Genomic DNA, 23588 nt, shown 5'->3' on the forward strand with positions numbered 1-23588 from the left:
CTTCTAATAAAGGGGAATGTTAAATGGTTTTATATTTTATTGTTTTATGAACAGATGGACTAAGGGAAGTTTTGTATAACCTACAGATACTTTAAGTGAAAAACAGTTTTTGTGAGAAAAGCTATAATTTTGAGTATCATTTGTAGGGAATATTTCATGAGTTAAGGTAGATATGTAGTGAAACACAACTTTGCGGGAAAGTATATAATAAAGAATATACACTCCTGGAAATGGAAAAAAGAACACATTGACACCGGTGTGTCAGACCCACCATACTTGCTCCGGACACTGCGAGAGGGCTGTAGAAGCAATGATCACACGCACGGCACAGCGGACACACCAGGAACCGCGGTGTTGGCCGTCGAATGGCGCTAGCTGCACAGCATTTGTGCACCGCCGCCGTCAGTGTCAGCCAGTTTGCCGTGGCATACGGAGCTCCATCGCAGTCTTTAACACTGGTAGCGTGCCGCGACAGCGTGGACGTGAACCGTATGTGCAGTTGACGGACATTGAGCGAGAGCGTATAGTGGGCATGCGGGAGGCCGGGTGGACGTACCGCCGAATTGCTCAACACCTGGGGTGTGAGGTCTCCACAGTACATCGATGTTGTCGCCAGTGGTCGGCGGAAGGTGCACGTGCCCGTCAACCTGGGACCAGACCGCAGCGACACACGGATGCACGCCAAGACCGTAGGATCCTACGCAGTGCCGTAGGGGACCGCACCGCCACTTCCCAGCAAATTAGGGACACTGTTGCTCCTGGGGTATCGGCGAGGACCATTCGCAACCGTCTCCATGAAGCTGGGCTACGGTCCCGCACACCGTTAGGCCGTCTTCCGCTCACGCCCCATCATCGTGCACCCTGCCTCCAGTGATGTCGCGACAGGCGTGAATGGAGGGACGAATGGAGACGTGTCTTCTCAGCGATGAGAGTCGCTTCTGCCTTGGTGCCAATGATGGTCGTATGCGTGTTTGGCTCCGTGCAGGTGAGCGCCACAATCAGGACTGCATACGACTGAGGCACACAGGGCCAACTCCCGGCATCATGGTGTGGGGAGCGATCTCCTACACTGACCGTACACCTCTGGTGATCGTCGAGGGGACACTGAATAGTGCACGGTAAATCCAAACCGTCATCGAACCCAACGTTCTACCATTCCTAGACCGGCAAGGGAACTTGCTGTTCCAACAGGACAATGCACGTCCGCATGTATCCCGTGCCACCCAACGTGCTCTAGAAGGTGTAAGTCAACTACCCTGGCCAACAAGATCTCCGGATCTGTCCCCCATTGAGCATGTTTGGGACTGGATGAAGCGTCGTCCCACGCGGTCTGCACGTCCAGCACGAACGCTTTTCCAACTGAGGCGCCAGGTGGAAATGGCATGGCAAGCCGTTCCACAGGACTACATCCAGCATCTCTACGATCGTCTCCATGGGAGAATAGCAGCCTGCATTGCTGCGAAAGGTGGATATACACTGTACTAGTGCCGACATTGTGCATGCTCTGCTACCTGTGTCTATGTGCCTGTGGTTCTGTCAGTGTGATCATGTGATGTATCTGACCCCAGGAATGTGTCAGTAAAGTTCCCCTTCCTGGGACAATTAATTCACGGTATTCTTATTTCATTTTCCAGGAGTGTATTTTGTTATGAGAAGAGATGGATGTGAAGAATGTAGTACATTTTATTGTTATATGGTAACGAGAGCACCTGGTGGTACGAATGACGAAGTAATCATGATAGCCGCGCGGAGTGGCCCCGCGGTTTGAGGCGCCATGTCATGAGTTGCGCAGCCTCTCCGACCGGAGGTTCGAGTCCGCCCTCGGGCATGGGTGTGTGTGTGTTGTTCTTAGCACATATTGGTTTAAGTAGTGTATAAGTATAGAGATCGATGACCTCAGCAGTTTGGTCCCTAAGGAACACACACACATTTGAACATTTTTTGAACCATGACTTTCACCTATAGATTAGAGACAGTACGTTAGCGCTGTAGTAATCAACTAAAGAAAAGATAATGAATAATTATAGCACAATGTATCACCGATTTGTGCACGACGAAATCTAATATTCAGCATGAAACAATAATAGTATAATAAGAGCCTCTAAAGGCGATCAAAGAAACTGACTCCGTCGGATGTCCGTTGCATCAGCTCAGCAGAAAAATAGTCTTGCTTAGTTTGCATAGGGAGAGATATGAGGGACAGCTTGCATCGGCCGCCATGACCTATTTATTATATTTGAGTATGCGACCTAGTTCCCAGGCTTTTTGAATAACATGACTGCAGAGAGGCCGACGAACTACGGCGTAGAGCATTTTATATGTGTGTGAAGCGTATTGAAAGTGTTTTAGAATGTTGTGACTGGTCGAAGTATGCTGCCACTGATGCGATCGATATAACAGCAGTAACTGGTGTTAGCAGCGAGATGTACAACAGCTAGGCGAGAATGCAGCTGTGGTCGTCTAAACCCGCAGATGACTGAAAACTTTTAACGATATTGCTACAAGTCAATCTTGTATTGTCTGCTCATGAAGGGTGTCTTGTACTCCATGTACGCGACAGACCATATTTGCTTTATTAGAGTTTGGAATATAATTAATTCATATAAGGCAAACGATGAACAAGTGAGCGGCGACAAGAAAAAAAGCTCCTCTCAATGAATATGGAGACAAAAGTGTTTTCTCTCTTCATGTTTCGTCATATTTAGTGAAAAATATGTGTGAAATGATGTTGTGGGCGCAATTTGAGAATAACAGTGTGAAAGCAGTGTACTCAATAGTAACAGAGAGAGATATCCACCAGAGTTTCTCAACAGGACGTAAAATGTAAGTGCAGTAACATCTATAAACGATATCCTCGAAATAGTACTTCAGATATTCACAAATAATTTTCTTCATGATTTCTTTGCAAGTGAGGTACCAGCAAAAACGATAAAAAAGTGAACAATAACACATCTATAATAACGAAGTTTCTCTAGCAATGTAAGTTTTAGGAGATGAACCAACCAAATAAAACGCAAATTTTATAATTTTTAGGTCTACATAGAGAAATGCCTATTAATTTTATATTATAAAATACAGAAATAACATTCCACCCACAGCAGATGACACACAGGTGTCGAAGCACTTCTGGGTGAATAGGAAGAAGTCTATAGTGTTTGCATAAGACGGGTTTTCAGAACAACTCAAATTTTAAGTAATAGTGATTACTGATAGTAGTGATTACCGACACACAGAGAATCACTGCGCGACATCAGCATGAGAACGAGAAGAATATATCACCACTGATTTACTGAATTTCTTGACTAATGATTGGTAGTTAACTTTATTGAATGAATTTATGAGCTCTCCCGATTGTCTGAAATTTTATACTGCAAAAGCACTTTCTTGACTGTATGAAAAGATTGAGCCAAAGTGACAGATTGCTTATCCCTCGAAAGAGCTGTAGGTCCCGTGGAAGCATCAATTTTTAGCATTCGCGATAGTTCAGATTTTCCCCCACACTGAGGAGGAAGTCAGATGATTGGGAACAGTTCTCAGGACTAGTTGAATGAGATAGTTAAATTACTAGGGAATGAACACTACCCTCCACAAGCTCGGAAACACCATTCTGAGTATTACACTGGAATGACCTATGTGAGTTGTTTGTTGGAATACAGAATACAATACAAAAACAACCTTTAATAATGACACCTGAATTATGATACAGATAATCATTGTACACATGCTCGTACGTAGTGGTATTACATAGTTGTACATAAACTGACTTTACCCTTCCAAGCACTTCAACTAAACACGAGAGGTGGCACCAGTAGACGAGAAGACTATGTTCGAAAAATACCAGAGATATTGAGGATTTGCATAAGAGGAGTGGTCAAGGCCGTACACAGGCATCAAGGTATAGGCTCCTGCAGTGATCATCCTCGCTCAGGGGCACCCAGAAAAAAATCAAAACTCTTTAATTAAGAGTCTTTAATTGTGAACAGTATACGTAACTGATTAATAGTTTTCTGTGAATTGACTTCTGAACTAAAGACAATTAAAGATACAGCAATAAGTGAGTCCACAGTAATACGGTGCTCGGCAGAAAGAAACAGTCCATGGTTCTGTAGCAGCAAAGAAACAAATGTTGGTTCCTGTTCATACGAAGAAAAGGCTTCGTTGAGTTAAGACGCTTCACCATTGGACAGCACGTGTTTGGGAAGGAGTCTTATTCACTGATGAATCCAAGCTCGAAACATCTGGAAGTAAACAACGTCAATTCGTAGGCCGTTTACCCAATGAAAGCTTGAATCTTCAGTTAGAATCTCCAACTGTGAAGCATGGATAGGGTTCTGTGGGGATATGGCAACATAGTTGAAGATCTGGTGAAAGCAGAGGGAAAAATGAACCAAAAGAGATTATCATGCCATTCTCCAGCGACGTTCCATGCCATTCTCATTTGCGTCTGACTGGAAAAGGGTTTGTCTTGTAGAAAGACAACGACCCTAAACACACATCCTGCTTGTATCACAAGTATATGAAGTCTGCAGAGATCCATAAACATTTGAAAAAAACATGGAATGGGATCCCGATTGTCCTGACTGTATCCTAATCGAGCTACTATGAGATGATTTGAAAATGAGGATCCGACAATGGAGATACACGAGTGGGACACACTTGTGAGAATTCTTGCAGCAAGAATGAAGACTAAATACAACTAAAACCCTGGCATAATTAGAAATTTACTCACTAGTAGGCAGTGGTTAAAGCAAACGGTGGCTAACTTATGGAGGGTAGTGTATCTTTATAGTCCCCTTTGCATAGTGCCACTCCAATGGTTGCCTCTAACAAGGTGCATCCAAGTTTGTACTGACTCTCGGTCAACTAGGACTTAATCAAGCAGGATATACCAAAGCTCACTGATAGCAGGAATGCCACAGTCGTCTTTGAAAAAGCTAGGTCTAAAAACTTACCAGATATGCATACCATGGATCGTATTGCACCTTTGGCAGTATCGCTGAATATGATGTGCACGTGGCAAGGTTTAGATGACAAGATAAACAGACAGTATGATGACATACAAAGCAAACTGTCCATCTGCAGTAAGGATACATACATTACTGACTGCAGCAGTAATAAGATTTTTAGAACATACATGTATACTAAGATTAGACGTAGGGGCAACAAAGAATTAGAACTGTAGGTATTCCATTGACATGGGAAACTGTTCATGAAAGAGTAATCAGGAGATAGGTAATCTGCAGACAGGCTGGGTTCTTAAGCTTCTCGGATTACAATGCCGAAAGGGCATATAATCATTTGTAGGTATTCGGAGCCCATTTTAATACAGAAAGGATAAAACGTCACGAGAGCAAGGTGGACATCGAGCACAGTAACAAAAGCAATGAGGCAGCTGGCTTGTGAAGGTCACGAAGGAGTTCCCGCTAATGGAGACCTGACCTTCTGGTTTCTCCGTACTCTCAGACTAGGTCCTGAATGGAATTTCGTAACTGCATCGTTAGTGACAAACGGCCTGGTAATACCTTGCTGATGAGCTTACCTGGAACCACATACATATTCGAGTATCTTGTTCGTCCATCTGTGGTGACAAACAGTTTCACTGCCAGAGAACAGTTCCTGTCATGAGATTCGGTGTTCTTGTTAATCGCTGTTGCTCCAGTAGAGGTATCTTTCAGAGATATTAGCTTATTACATACGAAGATACAAGGACAAAAATGAATATTTGAAAGTCGTTGACAACTATAATATGGAAACCTCAAAATTATATCTTTATATTTAAAAATTTTAATATGGTTAACACAAAAAATATATGTTAATTTTTTAAAAATCTCTTAAATTTCAACAAATGACGGAAGATCGCTTTACCCTTCCGCTAAAAGTATAAGGGATTAGTAAAAAAAAAATATAGGTTCCAGTTGGTTGATAGTACTGTTTATATTTTTTTAACAATATTCGCAGCTGCGTCAGCTGTACACAGGGTGGTTATAATGAAAGTGCAGCTACTAAAAGAAGTTCACTAGGGACTATAATTACCTTATGGCAGCAAATTTGATAGATAATGCTCTAATGTGAAACCGATTTACGCTGTAAAAAATTTGTTCCAACTTTTGACCACCAGGTCTAAAACTGGCGCTGTGCAATCAAGAAAGACGCATAAAATATGTAACTGATAGGACCGGAATGTGATAGAAAAGGTCAAAGACGTGAGAAAGGTGTAATTTTGATGTTATTAACCACATATTTCTCAAGTTTCCTCAGGAATCACCAACGAACTAAATGCTGCTCTATACCCCATAAAGCGCATCAGAGACCTCATACCTGTATAATGCAAAAAAACTAACAGACTGGCACCATTTGCCTAAGCTGGAGGAGCCGCATAATGTACAAACTCTGATTGTATACTGTGGGATAGTTACAATAAGACGACCCTAACGTTTGGTAAACAAAAGCTACTTACTCCAAACTGGAGCTACCCAATATACTTGTCCCTATCTCTGTATCACCAGTAGTACCCGAGATATGAGCCACGGAAAAACTCGTTTTGATGCGTGGCGTTTTGCAACATATTATGTAGCAGACACTGTCGCATATGGAGCGATAGACGCAGCAGCCTCCACCCCAGAGCGTACCATACGATCACTACGTTTTCCACCTAAGTCACTGAAAAATTGTGTTTTATTACGTAAAGAAAGAAGTTGGCCTTAGAAGTTTACACACAACAATTAACAACTGGCATGCCATGCATGTAGCAGTGTACAGGTCTTACGACTTAGACCACGACGTACAGGTTCCACAAAAATTTTTGGCTGCTCCAACGGAATCTGTACTATTAGGCTTTTAGAAAAAAAAGGTGTAATGTCAGATCGCCATCGACTGATACATGCATTGTTTCTGCTTTGTCCCGGCGGTCAGATCCAGTTACGCACCAGCCAGCGACGTTATATGCAGCTTCAGCAGTGACATTTTATTCTTTGGTTTTTCCATTCCGTGTTTTATTCATTGTAATGTGTTCTTAGTTGCGGAGTTGCTTACCATGCCCAGACGGTTTTCCTTTTCAATATAACGTTTCCTAATCTATGCATTGTTCGGAGCTATTACGTGCTGAGTGTCTTTACTCTGTTAAATAATGTTGCTAGGTTTCAGGATCTGAAGAGTGATATTTCAGGCATACCACTCGGCTCAGTAAATACACGTTATTCAAATGTCGTACAGCACTAATTCTAGGTGCTGCCCTCAGACATATTAATGCAATTAGTGTATTCAATAATGCACACGTCAAGTGTTTCAGTTCTCTACCAAAAGTAGTAACGTGAAACTCTACGTTTCTATTAGCCAAATCTTCACTATGCACATAGTATTCACTACAATCATTCACATACGCAGCATATAAAACGTTGGATATCAACTCCGAATAATACTAATGCAGCGTAATAGTAAAGTACACAACGAACCATTTCCAAGCCTTGAATTAAATTACTGAACGGAACAATGAGTATGAACCATCGTTTTGCTTTGGACTCATAGATTTAGAGTAGGCTGGAAACTTAGATTTTAATAAAATGTGAACCAACAGTGAAATGGCTCTGAGCACTATGGGACTTAACTGCTGAGGTCATCAGTCTCCTAGAACTTAGAACTACTTAAACCTAACTAACCTAAGGACATCACACACACCCATGCCCGAGGCGAGGACATCGCGGCTAGAACCGCTAGGTCAACGCGGCCAGTGAAGCAATAGTCGATGTCATACAAGACGTAACCAACAGTGCTTGACATACAGTATTCAAGAACACTGAAAAAAAGCCGGTGTAACAGCTTCTACAAGTACTCCTCAGTACAGACTGAAAGACGAGTCGGTGAAGAAGATTCCACACAACAATACTGTTCTCAGCAGCCCAAGAGAAAAATTTCCCACTCCTTCACTCCCAGAAATAAAAAAAGGAATACTTTTTAATACTATATATGTCCTACATTTCCGATTTTCTAATGTCATCGTAGTGTTGATCTCTAGTGCAGATAAACCTTAGTAGTGGACGAATGAACAATAATGGAACAAGGCTGCATTTTGCAGAGAAAAGCAACTGTCAGAAGGCTATAAAACAAATGAAAAGAAAACATCATAGAATGTCAAGACATAGAATCACTTAACGAGGTTTATGTTTGAGGCAATGTAAATGAAGAGAAGAGTAAATTTTTTTTACACTGGTTTTCGCAAATTTTATACAGTTCTCAGTTCCAAGACACAGTGTTTCATAAACGGAAGGTTTACAACCACTGTCATTACGGTTGAAAGTCCTCACCAGAAGTGGGTTTAGCTACCTAAGAGAGCATATAAGTTATGACACAGATATTATTGCCCTGAAACTATTTCCCTACTTAACACATTATTAGGTTAATTTCTTGTCCTTTAGTTCAGTATAAATTTTGAAGTTGATTTTAAACTAACTTCTCGTTGAGCCACACGTCTGACACTTTCAGAATGGTCATAAATGGATGATAATGCATTATTAACTCGTTTCCTTGTGTGGTGTGTGGCGGAGGGTACTTTCTGTACCACTACTATTTCCTCTCTCTCCTGTTCAGTAGAGTATGTTTTTCAGTACGACCGACTCCTGATAAGCGTCCGTGTCAGCTCGATTTTCTCTAAGTTTTACGTTTACAAGATATTCGCTGGATACACTCGAGAGTAGGCGATATATCACAGTCAGGCTAAGAGAAACTGAAATAGACCTGAAATTTACCACATGTCTAGTTTGTAATCTCATCAAAATTTTTGAAATCGGTCGAAAAATTTCACATACCTAAGACCAAAAATCTGTAAATAATCATTTAAATAGAAATACCTCCTAATATAAAGCGTTTTTAAAACGGGATAAGAACTACAAAGAAATTTCTTCTAGCGCCGTACTGATTCCCTATCCCATACAGGAAGTTCCGAAAATTTCTGCTTGTCAATTTTTAATAGCTATAATAATACTTGTAAAATCTGAACGAAGAACTTGAGTGCATCCAGTAGATAAAAATAAGGTTGTAAGGAATAGCATCTACATCTACATCTACATGACTACTCTGCAATTCACATTTAAGTGCTTGGCAGAGGGTTCATCAAACCACAATCATAGTATCTCTCTACCATTCCAATCCCTAACAGCGCGCGGGAAAAACGAACACCTAAACCTTTCTGTTCGAGCTCTGATTTCTCGTATTTTATTTTGATGATCATTCGTACCTATGTAGGTTGGGCTGCAAAAAATATTTTCGCACCAGGAAGAGAAAGTTGGTGACTGAAATTTCGTAAAAAGATCTCGCCGCGACGACAAATGTCTTTGCTGTAATGACTTCCATCCCAATTCGCGTATCATATCTGCCACACTCTCTCCCCTATTACGAGATAATACAAAACGAGCTGCCATTTTTTGCACCCTTTCGATGTCCTCCGTCAGTCCCACCAGGTACGGATCCTACACCGCGCAGCAATATTCTAACAGAGGACGAACGAGTGTAGTGTAAGCTGTCTCTTTAGTGGACTTGTTGCATCTTCTAAGTGTCCTGCCAATGAAACTCAACCCTTTGGCTCGCAGTCCCCACAATATAATCTATGTGGTCTTTACAACTAAAGTTGTTCGTAATTTTAACACCCAGGTACTTATTTGAATTGACAGCCTTGAGAATTGTACTATTTATCGAGTAATCGATTTCCAACGGATTTCGTTTGGAACTCATGTCTATCACCTCACACTTTTCGTTATTTAGCGTCAACTGCCACCTACCACACCATACAGCAATCTTTTCTAAATCGCTTTGCAACTGATACTGGTCTTCGGATGACCTTACTAGACGGTAAATTACAGCATCACCTGCGAACAACCTAAGAGAAGTGCTCAGATTGTCACCCTGGTAATTTATATAGATCAGGTACAGCAGAGGTCCCAGAACGCTTCCCTGGGGAAGACCTGATATCACTTCAGTTTTACTCGATGATGTGCCGTCTATTACTACGAACTGCGACCTTCCCGACAGGAAATCACGAATCCAGTCGCACAACTGAGACGATACCCCATAGGCCCGCAAATTGATTAGAAGTCGCTTCTAAGGAACGGTGTCAAAAGCTTTCCGGAAATCTAGAAATACGGAATCAACTTGAGATCCCCTGTCGATAGCGGCCATTACTTCATGCGAATAAAGAGCTAGCTGCTTTGCACAAGAGCGATGTTTTCTGAAACCATGCTGATTACATATCAATAGATCGTTTCCTTCAAGGTGAATCAAAATGTTTGAATACTGTATATGCTCCAAAACCCTACTGCAAACTGACGTCAATGATATAGGTCTGTAGTTAGATGGATTACTCCTACTGCCCTTCTTAAACACTGGTGCGACTTGCGCAATTTTCCAATCTGTAGGTACAGATCTATTGGTGAGCGAGCGGTTGTATATGAGTGCTTAGTAGGGAGCTATTGTCTCAGCGTAATCTGAAAGGATCCTAATCGGTATACAATCTGCACCTGAGGATTTGCCCGTATCAAGCGATTTGAGTTGCTTCGCAACCCCTAAGGTATCTACTTCTAAGAAACTCATCTAGCAGCTGTTCCTGTTTCAAATTCTGGAATATTCCATTCGGCTTCCTTGGTGAAGGAATTTCGGAAAACTGCGTTCAATAACTCCGCTTTAGCGGCACAGTCGTCGGTGACAGTACCATCGGCACTGCACAGGGAAGGTATTGACTGCGTCTTGTGTACTTTACATAAGACCAGAATTTCTTCGGATTTTCTACCAAATTTCGAGACAATGTTTCATTGTGGAAACTATTAAAGGCATCTCGCATTGAAGTCCGTGCCAAATTTCACGCGTCTGTAAATCTTCGGGATTTCGCGTTCTTTTGAACTTCGAATGCTTTTTCCGTGGCCTCTGCAACAGCGTTCGGACCTGTTTTGTGTATCACGGGGGATCCGTTCCCTCTCTTACCAATTTATGAGGTATGAATCCCTCAACTGCTCTTGAATCTATATCTTTGAATTGGAGCCACATCTCTTCTACATTTGCATAGTCAGTTCGGAAGGAATGGAGATTGTCTCTTAGGAAGGCTTCCAGTGACACTTTATCCGCTTTTTTAAATTAAATTACTTTGCGTTTGTTTCTGGTGGATTTGGAAGAAACGGTATTGAGCCTAGCTATAACGACCTTCTGATCACTAATCCCTGTATCAGTCATGATGCTCTCTATGAGCTCTGGATTGTTTGTGGCTAAGAGGTCAAGTATGTTTTCGCAACCATTTACAATTCGCGTGGGTTCGTGGACTAACTGCTCGAAATAATTTTCGGAGAAAGCATTTAGGACAATCTCGGAAGATGTTTTCTGCCTAAGACCGGTTATGAACAAGTATTTTTGCCAACATATCGAGGGAAGGTTGAAGTCCCCACCAACTATAACCGTATGAGTGAGGTATTTATTTGTTACAAGACTATAATTTTCTCTGAACTGTTACGCAACTATATCATCGGAGTCTGGGGGTCAGTAGAAGGAGCCAATTATTAACTTAGTTCGGCTGTTAAGCATAACCTCCACCCATACCAATTCGCACGGAGTATCTACTTCTACTTCACTACAACATAAACCACTACTGACAGACACAAACACTCCACCACCAATTCTGCCTAATCTATCTTTCCTGAACACCGTCTGAGACTTCATAAAATTTCTGCAGAAGTTATTTAAGGCTTTAGCCAGCTTTCTGTATCTATAACGATTTCAGCTTCTTTGCTTTCTATTAGCGCTTGAAGCTCAGGGACTTTCCCAGCACAACTACAACAATTTACAACTACAATTCCGACTGTTCCTTGATCCAAGCACGTCCTGTATTTACCATGCACCCTTTGAGACTCCAGCCCACCCTGTACTTTCCAGAGGTCTTCTAACCTAAAAAAAAAAACGCCCAGTCCACGCCACACAGCCTCCGCTACCCGTGTAGCCGCCAGATGAACTCCTAATCTATTCAGCGGAACCGGAAACCCCACCACCCTATGGAGTAAGTCAAGGAATCTGCAGCCAACATGGTCGCAAAACCGTCTGAGCCTCTGATTCAGACCCTCCACCCGGCTCTGCACCAAAGGTTCGCAGTCGGTTCTGTCGACGATGCTGCAGATGGTGAGCTCTGCCTTAATCTCGTAAGCAAGACCGGCAGCCTTCACCAAATCAGATAGCCGCTGGAATCCAGTCGTTTAAAAAAGTCTGTTCACACAATTTGCTGCACAATAAAGTTTGTTGTGACTTTAGAGAACTATTCACGCATCAGGTATCTATTACATGTGTCCTAAGTTCTTCGTACAAAATTTTTACAAGTGTTGTCGTCGGTACTAAAAATTCACATATTTTGAGGATTATCTGTATGTAGTTAGGAATCTGTATGGGCTAAGAGAAAAAAATTTATACTTTTAGTCCGCTTTGAAAACCTTTCATACCAAATATTTTTTTATTTAAGTACCTGCTATAACATTTGAGTCATTTCATGACGCAACAGAAAATAAAGAGGTCTTTAACAAACGACGGAGTAAGCCAAATTTATTAGCTTGGTGTTACAGCGTTTTTGTTTTGCATATTGATGTTCTGGTTATTGTGGTTTTTTTATCAATTGATATTTTTCGTTTGTAGTTCACTGTTGCTCTCTGATTTCTACAGTCGTGGAATCAAAAAGTTTCCCCAGCGTCGGCACACTGTTGTAAATAGTGAAGAAGAATACATTATTGATGACTAAAATCCTAAAATCTCTGTTACGACTATGTGTCGTGTTTATTAAAGTTATGGAAAAACTCTACACATTTGTGCACCAGCCTAACATATCCAAGTTCTTCAACCGTCATAATACAACGTATAAGTATGCTTGAGGCTTTTCCTATAATAAAGACACATGCGATGGAGACGGAATTGCTTTTGGTATTGTCTAATGCTTAGTAACAACAGAATGAATTTCTGAAATGTAATGTTCCTAAATATTTATAGCGTCAACACGTGCCTCTAATTGCAGTTTACGTTAATTGGGCTGAAAATCTGTAGTGAACTAGTACATATTGCTATTCTGAAGGCAGTTTATTGTTAAATAGATTTTTGTAAATGCAGATCATCTACAATAAGTTGTGCTCGCACCTGGTGCTAATCATACCTAAGACTAAATGGGAACATGTGCAACTGAGTTAAAGTAAACATGGTAATTCTTGAAGCACAGACACCAATGTCCACTATCGGACCAGGTGGGTGTCAATTGCCACACAATCAAAAAAGTAGAAAAGAACCCAATTTGCTTACAAATCACCGTACTACTATTTAATAAGTGTGAAAGTAACGTGAAGGATGAGTTGACGGAAAACCGATATTGATCACTGCATGTACGGACAAAGACTCAACTAGAGCAAAGGATACACAGCTAACTTAAATGGTATTATAATGTATTCACTTCACTGCAGTGCGAACGTGAAACATTCTCACAGATATTCCTGGTAGGCGTAGCTGCGCAATTCCTATCTCAAACCGTTAACAAGAGAAGATCGCTTTACTTCCACGAAGTTCTCGGCGTACAGTATGATGTAAACAGCTTCTCGAGCTTCTAGTTCACCGAAGGTAGGAAAAGAATTAAATGTGCTATGCCTGCATACCCCAGTGTCACGCGAATTCGCATCTAACCGCTTGGCGATTTGATTGGTAGACATCACTGCCATCAAATTACAGCTTGAGGATTGCTGCTCAACCAAAGGTTAGACTGGTTCGTGTTTAAACAGATCTACTTTATTCGCAACATTAAAAACCGTAAACACGATCTGACGTTTTCGAACCGAGCAGCTAGATACGGACAACAGAATACTAATGAAAACCCCTTAGTCCTAACGGTACCTTTTGTTAAAACGGACGTGACGTTCGGATCGCGTAACAACAGGCTTATTGCAAGTTACCGTCGAGTCACCATGCTACAGAATGTTTTGTATCCCGCCTGGAAGGCGGCGTCTGGGTCTGCTTCTGGAAACTGAAAGTCTGGCTGGATGAAGGAAGCGAGTAGGAGCAGGAGAGGTAAAACACGTCGGTACTGCAAATACATTAAAGCATCTTTACTTAAGCCGTGGCATCTTAGCTATCGATACCATAGAATGGAAACTTGGCAGCAATCCGTGCGCCAAAATTTAGTGCGCCAAAATTTAGTGCGGTCCCACGAGGCCGCGATATTTAAGCCGAGTAAGCCAAACGCAAATGGATAAGTTTTCTTTACGAATTCCGAATCTTAGCTGCTGTACTTGGCTACAAGCAAACGATTTTTTGATGTACTGTTAAGGTTAGGAATACATAATGAGCAGTAGAAAGAGAGAAGATTACACAGAAAAGTAACGAGCGGTTCAAACGTAGCGGCTGACAGCAGTACATGGGGAAAACAGGTTTTCCGATTTTCTTACTGTGAGTAATAAAAGCTCATTAAGGAGGGAAAAGTACTGTTTGTAAATAAACCACAGCTACAACAACTCTAGGAGTTTAATTTTCGATAGAGTTTCTCCTTTTCCACTGAAAAATTAAAAATGCTTTTTCTTCACTGCATTGTGTATTACCTCTTGTAAATCCTGAGGAAACTAAGTGGCGGGCTTGATTTCTTTCGTATCTTATAGTTTCGTACCTTAACTCCATTGGCAGCGACAAATTGTCCCTTTTGCATAGACAGCAAATCGTTCATAATCATAGAATATTCATTTTGTCCATTATATCAGCAGTATTAGCTGCATTAGAGAAATTCTGATAGCTTGTTATACTCTGATACATAGTTCATGTCTTAGACATGGTTTTGCATATCAATGACTGGATAATATACAATATATATGAATACATACATCCATAACATAAATACATTGATACAAGAATACATCCAATAATAGAGCATACAGTGTTATATAATGTTACAGAAGTACAGAATATTACATAGATATGAATGATTTCGTTACTGTTTTTTATAATTTTCCTTTCTTGAGGATGTAGTTTTCATTAGAAAAAACAGTTACATATTGGTATCTTTGTCTCATACTTCGTTCCATGTATTATTTTGCTTTGGGGAAATAAAAGGGTTTTTCAGTATTTAAATTTATTACATCAGGGAGATACACTTGCCTCAGAATAGAATGGGTGGTTGGACACAAAATCGAAAGCAACATATACATTTAGTCCCAAGTGCACGTTTACAAAAAAAAAAAAAAAAAAAAAAAAAAAAAAAAAAAAAAAAAAAAAAAAAAAATTAAATATCTCAATGAAAAGTAGTAGCATATAACAAGCTTCAGTGACTCTTTTATGAAGAGTGTTGGAAAATGTGTGTCTGCTTGAACTGTGTTGTGATGTAGATGTAGATGTACTGTGGGCTGTGTTTAACCCAATGTGTGGATATTTGTAACATTGTACAATGTGGGCGAGTGGTTCTAGGCGCTTCAGTCTGGAACCGCGCGACCGCTCCGGTAGCTGGTTCGGATCCCGCCTCGGGCATGGATGTTTGTGGTGTCCTTAGGTTAGTTACGTTTAAGCAGTTCTAAGTTCTAGGGGACTCATCACTCACCTCAGATGTTAAGTCTCATAGTGGTCAGAGCCGTTTGAACCATCTGTACATGTCAATGCCAATAACTAAGTCGAGATGTGTTTTTGTATCTTTCTTCTCTCAATCTCACAACCTTTGGGTTATGCTAAGCATGGTGCATGTGTACTGAGCATTTTGGAAAATGTATCTTTTTCTTTCTTCTATTTCAGCTGCAGATGTTACTATTGAAATATTAAAATTCTTAACACTAAGGTTGCCAGTACGTTTCTGTTCTTCTTCTGGTTGTCTTCAAGCACTTACCTGCTTACTGGTACTTGCTTTACTGCTTGGCATAAAATACTTTAAGATACTTACGAAGGTAGAAGCCTAAAGTTCTGTTGGTTTTGGGGTTGTGTAACAAATAAGCTGAAGGATGAGATATATCAATAATTGTGTATGGATCTTCAAACAAATGACGACCCTTAGCATTTATTCTCAAAAGTACTGAAGATTTCAAGTATGTTCTTAATAATACTTGCATACCAATGGCAAAACTTAAGCTTCTCTTGATGTTGGATGGATAATACTTGTTTTTGCTTTTTGCTTGTTTTCTCATCACAAATGGTTTCTGTACTGTGTACGATTGGTAATGAGTTACTTCATTCTTTGTCTACTGCTGTGTTAAAAATGATCTCTGATGGTGTTTAAGGTTTGCTGTATATGTTGAAATAATTGTAAATCTCCTCAAACAAGACAAGATAGTGTATCAAATGTGAATGACTTATAGAGATGTATGTTCTCATGAAACGACTTAGGTCTCTGATATACTATCACAAGGATTCGCAGTAGGCGAAAATTTTGAGATGAAAATGCCCTTAATGTTGTTTTCTTTCAAAAACTGTTTCTATTTGTACCCTGTGTAATGCAAAGCATTATCAGTTAGTATAGCTGCATGTTTCCCTTCATGTGGAGTGGAATCTTTCTCACATCTCCTGATGCTTTTACTGGCTGGTGCTGATTTGAGTGCATGAAGTTAAACACCTTTTGAAAAGATACCATAAAATGCGAAAATTTATTTAAACCTCCTTTACTTGAGGAGGTCTGCTGATGTCGGTACTAATTATCTCTCTTGGTTTTGTGGTTAAATGGAGTGAAAATCAGTTTTGTGGATTGGTTCTGTAGTTTTGTCTTTTGGTATGGTATACATTTGCTGATTATGTGGTGTATTTTGCGTCTCATATTGGTGAAGTAACTTTGTGTGTAATTTTGTAAAGCATTTACTTGTTCCATTAGGTCCCCATACTGCATGAGTGTGTTCGATAAGTATGTTACATAGGTCAGCAGGATTACAAATGCGCCAGTTTGCAGCATGTCGGTGTCTTCTGTAATTCTGTAAAAGAGCACATTGTTTTGTAGCACGTATTTTGTTTTCATCGGGTGATGTTTTTGCAAAGTTCTCTGTAGTATTGTGTGTAATGTTTATCGTGCATGAGTATTATTCTGTAGTCATTTGTGTTTTGAATAACTATGTTATTGCGTAGCTCTTGTGGTAACCTACAAAGTGTGTCAGCAATGATGTCATCTTTCCATTGGATGTGTATTATTTCAAATGAGTAACTTTGTAAATATTGTACCCTTACGCGTCAATCTAGGGTGCATAAGTTTGCATGTAAGGAGAAAAGTGAGTTCTTTGTGATCTGTTCATATCTTGATGTGTTTGCCACAAAAGTAGTGGTTAAATTTCTTAAAGGCCCAGACTACGTATAAGGTCGGTGATTCCGTTGTACAATACGCTCTTTCAAATTGTGTAAGAGTTCTGTCGGCAAAACCAATGATTTTGATCTGCTCAGATTCACCAGTTTTGACAGTCTAGAATTAGCAACAACCAAGACCACTACACGAAGCATTGCAAATCATGCAGAAATCTAAGCTAAAATCTGGATGATCAAAAGCTTGTGAGTTTACCGAAGCTTCTTTGATTCTGTGAAATTCATTCTGGCAGTTTTGACCCTAATCCATTTCTTGTTTGTCTTAAACCAATTTAAAAGCTCTCTACTATTGACAAGTTGTTCAAGACGAAAACGGCGGAAGCAAGGACATAATCCTAGGAATGATTTTAACTGCTTCTTTGGGATAGGACTTGGAAATTGTCTGATTGTATCAAGTTTTGTAGAATCTGGCCTAATGCATTATGTACCGATTATGTGTCCCAGGCATCTGATCGCTGAACAGGTATATTTTGACTTATTAATATTTACAGTTACTCCTGCTCGTGCGTAGTAATGTATTTACTGTTTCAGCGTGTTCTGTCCATGTTTTCGTGCCTGTGAGTATGTCACCAACATAGTGTGTAACAGATTCCGTCAAATCATCACCGAAAACAGTATTAAGAGCGGTTATAATTATTCCTGAACTTACGTTTAGACCAAAAGTTCTTACATAAAATTGATAGGTACGACCAGCAAACATAAAAGCAGTATACTTCATGGACTCAGGTGTGAAAGGTACCTGTCGAAATAAATTTGTCAAGTGAAGAAAAGTACTTTGCGGCCAAAAATCGTTGTAGCTGTTCCTCTAAATTCTCAGGTTATGTTCTAACTGGTATTATTATCTGTTTAATAGCTCTCGCGTCAAGAGAAAGGCGTATGTTTCCATTAGGTTTTATCACTGCGTGTAACGGACTAAAATAGGGTGAAGTGTATGGCTCTATAATTCCCCATGTTAGCATTTGCCTTAACTAGCGCCAAACTACAGATCGTAGAGATATATTTACACTATAAGACTTATGGAAATAAATGTGGTGAGGCTTCACTTCAATGGCACATGTGTAAGTTTTGATGACACCTGCTGTTTTTGTAAATACTTTCCCATTTTTCACTAGAATATCCTTTAACTGTGACTTTTCTTCTTCATCAATCGCTGTGTACTCTGAAAGCTTAGAATTAATTTGTGTTAATATGTCTTCGCATTGGTACTTTGTGACATAGGTGTAGGTGTGCAGTGTTGACCAGTTACTTGTATCATCTGTAGTTTATATCCAATGCGGTGTTTGTCATGATCAACTGTTCTCGTGTCTAATTTCACACAAATTTCACTGTCTTCGCCTAAAAAATAACATATACCTTTGAAGAAGTCTATAGGAGAATCATGCTCACACAAGAAATCGATAACTAAAATACAATTCATAGATAAGTGTGGAACGACGAGGAATAGCCATGGGTAGACCCCTGGCCTATCGTCAACTGCACAAATACTTGTTTACTTACCCGAGACTTATCACCTAATGCTATGGGTATCTGACAATTCTGATCATGAAATTATGCAACTTTGCTCACTTCGTTCATCTTTACATAACAGTTCTGTAGTACTACGCTGACTGCAGCACGTTTATCAATCACGAATTCAGTGGGTACTTCCCCTACTGTAACTATAGTGGATGATAGCACAATTTGTTTCTTCTTGGTCGAGACTGTGTGTTATCACTCGTGAGGTCATCATTCAAGTATCCTTGTTCGTTGTATCTAAAGAATAGTATGTGTGAATCATGAGGTGTGAAACTGATCGTATTACTGTGTGGTGTATTAGTGTTTGGTGTGTCAAATAGTAACTGTCGTTCGAAGCTGACCCCCAAATATTGCTCGATCACGCCCTGGGACAGAGTAATGACTGCGTCCATTTTAACTCTTGGGTGGTTAAATTCTTTGAGTCAACGTTAGCTTTAGGTGACGTTTCGCTTTGCATCTGGTATATTTACCTGTGGATACTGGCGTCGCCATTCTCCGGGTTGATTTTGGTGTTGCTGCTGTGCATGAGATGGTGTCGGCATGTTGTTTTGATTTTCATAATTGTTCTGTTGTATAGCCTGTGGCGGTGGCTGCCAGTGTTGATTGTAGTGATATTGATTATTTGGATAAAGGTTTTGGTTTTGTATGTGGTTTTGTGGAGCTGCGTATTTCATATTATTTATATGCCACTGTTTTCTGTTTGAAGATTTTCTGTTACGGGAGTTGCTGCTGTTTTGTCTGTATTGGCTATGATTTGTTCTCGGATAGAACTTATTAAATTTTCGTCTTTTGGTGGGCTTGCCCCCTTGTGTGTAGTTGTTTTAATGAATGTATTTATTTGCACTGTATTGTTGTGGTGAGTTTTGGAAATTGTGCTGAGTATTTTGTGGCTGCACGAAAGAAACATTTGACTACGCGCCTGATCGGACTGACTAGCCTTAAAGTTCGGCATACCCGCCACGTAAATATGATTTCTGTTCCGGGACTGGTGTTGTTGGTGTTCTTGGTAGAGTAAATCAATAGCGTCAAGTCTTTCTTAAAGGTATTCTGCGTATTTGTCAGGGACATGGACTATTTTTTCTTTTACGTGAAATGGCAATTTGGATTTGCCTGAACGGATTATTAAGTGTTTTTGCCTTACCGTGTGAAAGATCGGACTTCTTGCAGTTAAATTACCGTGAAGATTGAATTATGGTTTTCTTATGATAGAACTTTATAATTTTCCATCAGACTGCAAACAAACATCTGACATGTGGCAGCCGCCTACATCATTGTTAAAACTAATGCAAATAATAATTGTTGCTTGCTAGTATATTAATATAAATGAATATGATGATGCGCCTCTTTAAATCAGCCTATGTTCATTATGTAACAAAATGTTTGGTGTTACGGAGCAATGACAAAATGCGTCCGTAGAGAAATAGATTATATCACCACTCTAAGTAGCGCGAGAGGAGTCAGCTGAAGTACATTTGCTGTTTTTCAACCGCAACTACACATTGTTCATCGATAGCTTTTTACATCCAGTCTTTGACATCGAGAAGAAATTATAGTATCGCTTTTGCATGCACATGAGCTCTTAAACAGTTCACAGCTTGCAGATAGTAATGAATTTAAAAGGTTGTGTGATAAGAATTTGACTAAAGACTTTTTACAACTTGTTTCATTAGCGTTTCCTTTCCTAAAAGTTTTCATTTTGTCAGATAGATTAGTTCTGTTTCGTAGGACTGTCCGTTTCGATCCGTTGTACGTAACAGCTATAGTTTCGCATTTACTAGGTTTCAATATGGCGCAGGGCGTAGAACTTCACTTTGTACAAATCAAAGGAGCCGCCCTCAGCTTCCCTTTCTGTGTACTGTACATTCTGTGCCAGTGTGAGCATCCGAAGTCCGTTGCGGATGACCCATGATGGGCGGCGGAATGTCGGGCGAGTTAGTACTGTCCGTGGAAAGTCTATCTGGTAATGTGTTTGTACTACTGTAGGAAGTGCTGAAAGCTGGTTTGAGGCGTTCAACGGAGATGGTGGTTGCATCGACCTTAAATGTCTGCCTCTCCCTGCAGATAGGTGGATACGGTTTGTCGTATGGTGGTTGCAGTGTCTTGCGTACCCCATCATATTTTACAAAGCCTTGATTACGCTTAGACAGATCGCTGAAAATGAAAGGGCGGCGAGTCTGTTGATCCGTCGGGGAAAAAAGACATAGCCTCCGAATTTGTGAATGCAGCTTCTGGATGTGATGCCTCGACGAAGTTGTTTGGCAAGTTACTGAGGAAATCGCTGGGCATCCAGATCCGCGGTCGTGGCACTTAGGTCTTCCATGACGGAAGTGTGGAGGGCCAGGAGGACGATTAGTAATGATTCTGTACACCGCTGCGAGTGACGACACCAAAGGGATAATTTTAATCGTTTTACTAATCCTTTGGCTCCCGGATGGTACGCTGTACTCATAATACGATTCACGCCCAATGAGATGGCGAGTGATTTGAACAGGTATGACTAGAATCGCTTGCCCTGGTCGGTTGTAATATTTACTTTATTTACACATCAGGTTCCGTAGGGCCAAATAAGTGAGCTAATCTCCCAGGTCATGTAAAATGTCGGTACATCAAATTACAACATAAAATTAATGACAGACAAAAATAATTTGGTTATGATCGCAAAAAGTCAATCAATAAGTTTACGTAAAAGCAATTAACAATTCAACACGAATCAACTTAATTTTCAAGGAACTCCTCGGCGGAATAGAAGGAGTGAGCCATGTGGAAACTCTTCGGTTTCGATTTGAAAGTGCTTGGATTACTGCTAAGATTTTTTAATTCGAATGGTAGCTTACTGAAAATGGACGCAGCAGTATACTGAACACCTTTCTGCTCAAGAGTTAAGGAAGTCCGATCCAAATGCAGGTTTGATTTCTGTCGAGTATTAAGTGAGTAAAGCTTATTCTTGGGAATAAGCTAATATTGTTAACAAGAAATTACAGTAAGGAATATATATATATATATATATATATATATATATATATATATATATATATATGTATATATATATATATATATGCCAATGTCAAAATACCCAGACTCGTGAACAGGGGCCGACAAGATGTTCATGTACTTACACCACTTATTGCCTAAGGAGATGGTCAAATCGCCGGTGAGCCTTAACTGTAAATAAATGAAGATGGTATCTGTTCTTTTGGACATGTCCAAAGGAACAGATACCATGTTCATATATACATAGTTAAGGCTCACCGGCGATTTGACCATCTTCTTCTGTGCGGATGCACAAACTGTGGCACAATTCTTACGGGAATTGGCAGTAAAGCCGCGAGTAATGAGTGTAATAGACAGGGGCAGTATGAATACAGTGCGGGAGCGGGACAATAAGTTGCGAATGTGGGTCTCACGGAGGGAATGCCAGAGACAAGTCCCGGCAGTCGCACTATTCCTCTGTGTCCTCGGTGGCTCAGATGGGTAGAGCGTCTGCCATTTAAGTAGGAGACCCTGCGTTCGAGTCCCGGTCGGGCCACACATTTTCAACTCTCCCCGCTGACTTATATCAACGCTTTTAAGGAGCTAGGGGTATTCATTTCAGTGTAATTTCATTCTAACGAGCTGCATGGTCACCGGTGGTATCTGCTCTTTCCGACATGTCCGAAAGAACCGATACCGTCTTCATGCATATAAAATGATTAATTATCCTTACATACACAACATTTTCAATAACTTTAGCAAACACTGATAGCATAGAATTAGGTCTAAAATTGTCTACATAACGCCTTCCTCACTTCTTATAAAGCGGGTGAGTTCTTTAATCGTTCAGGAAACTGACCAGTCCTAAAGGAAAAAATACGAATATGACTAATCACAGGGCTGACATGTGCAACATAGTACTTTAATATTCTGCTAGGCACTCCATTTTATCCATGAGAGTCCTTAGTCTTCAGTGATTTAATTATTGACTGAATCTCCCCTTGTCTGTATCACAGAGGAGTAATTCAGACATCAATCATGGAAAGGCATTTGCCAACAAAGTTATGTGATTCCCTGTAGAAACTAAATTTTAATTTAATTCCCCAGCAATACTCAGAAAATGATTGTTATATACTGTACATATATCTGATTTAAAAGTAACAGAAATAGTTTTACTATGACCTGATTTTATATTGTCAACCTAGCGCTGATGACCACACACATCCCTCACAACTGACCATACGGTTTTAATTTTATCCTGTGAATTAGCTATTCTATTTGCATACCACATACTCTTTGTCTACCTAATAACATTTTAAGCACCTTGCAATACTGTAATGTGCTACTGTAGCTTGATTGTGACTACGTCTAACATTTTGATACGTAGAGGTTATTACGTTGGCTTTCCCGGCGTAATAAGTCTTGAAAGTCTCTTCGGGTTTGCTGCCGATCCTAAAATCAACATGACTCGATATTACGGCGATCCAACTGGTCGCCATCTTGAGGAAAATGCTGCTTCTGCTGATGAGTCCCGCTGAGAACTGACGCCAGGTTCCAGATCGTCGTCCTATATAGGCCACCGTTCAGTGCACGGCGCATGCGCCGACCATCACTGTTTCTGCCTTTCTAGACAGGGAGGGGGTGCCGCCCTTAGTGAAACACTGCTGGCAACGATATATCACAATCAATGCCGCACCGAAGAACGTTCAGTTTTGATGTTAGATAATACAGGATTCCACGTCTTGCTAAGAGGAAAGCCATTGTCCCTGTTGATTAAATTATCAGCCAACCTAATTTCAATCGCCTCT

Source organism: Schistocerca gregaria, chromosome 3, assembly GCF_023897955.1.
Source record: "Schistocerca gregaria isolate iqSchGreg1 chromosome 3, iqSchGreg1.2, whole genome shotgun sequence".
Lineage (NCBI taxonomy): Eukaryota > Metazoa > Arthropoda > Insecta > Orthoptera > Acrididae > Schistocerca > Schistocerca gregaria.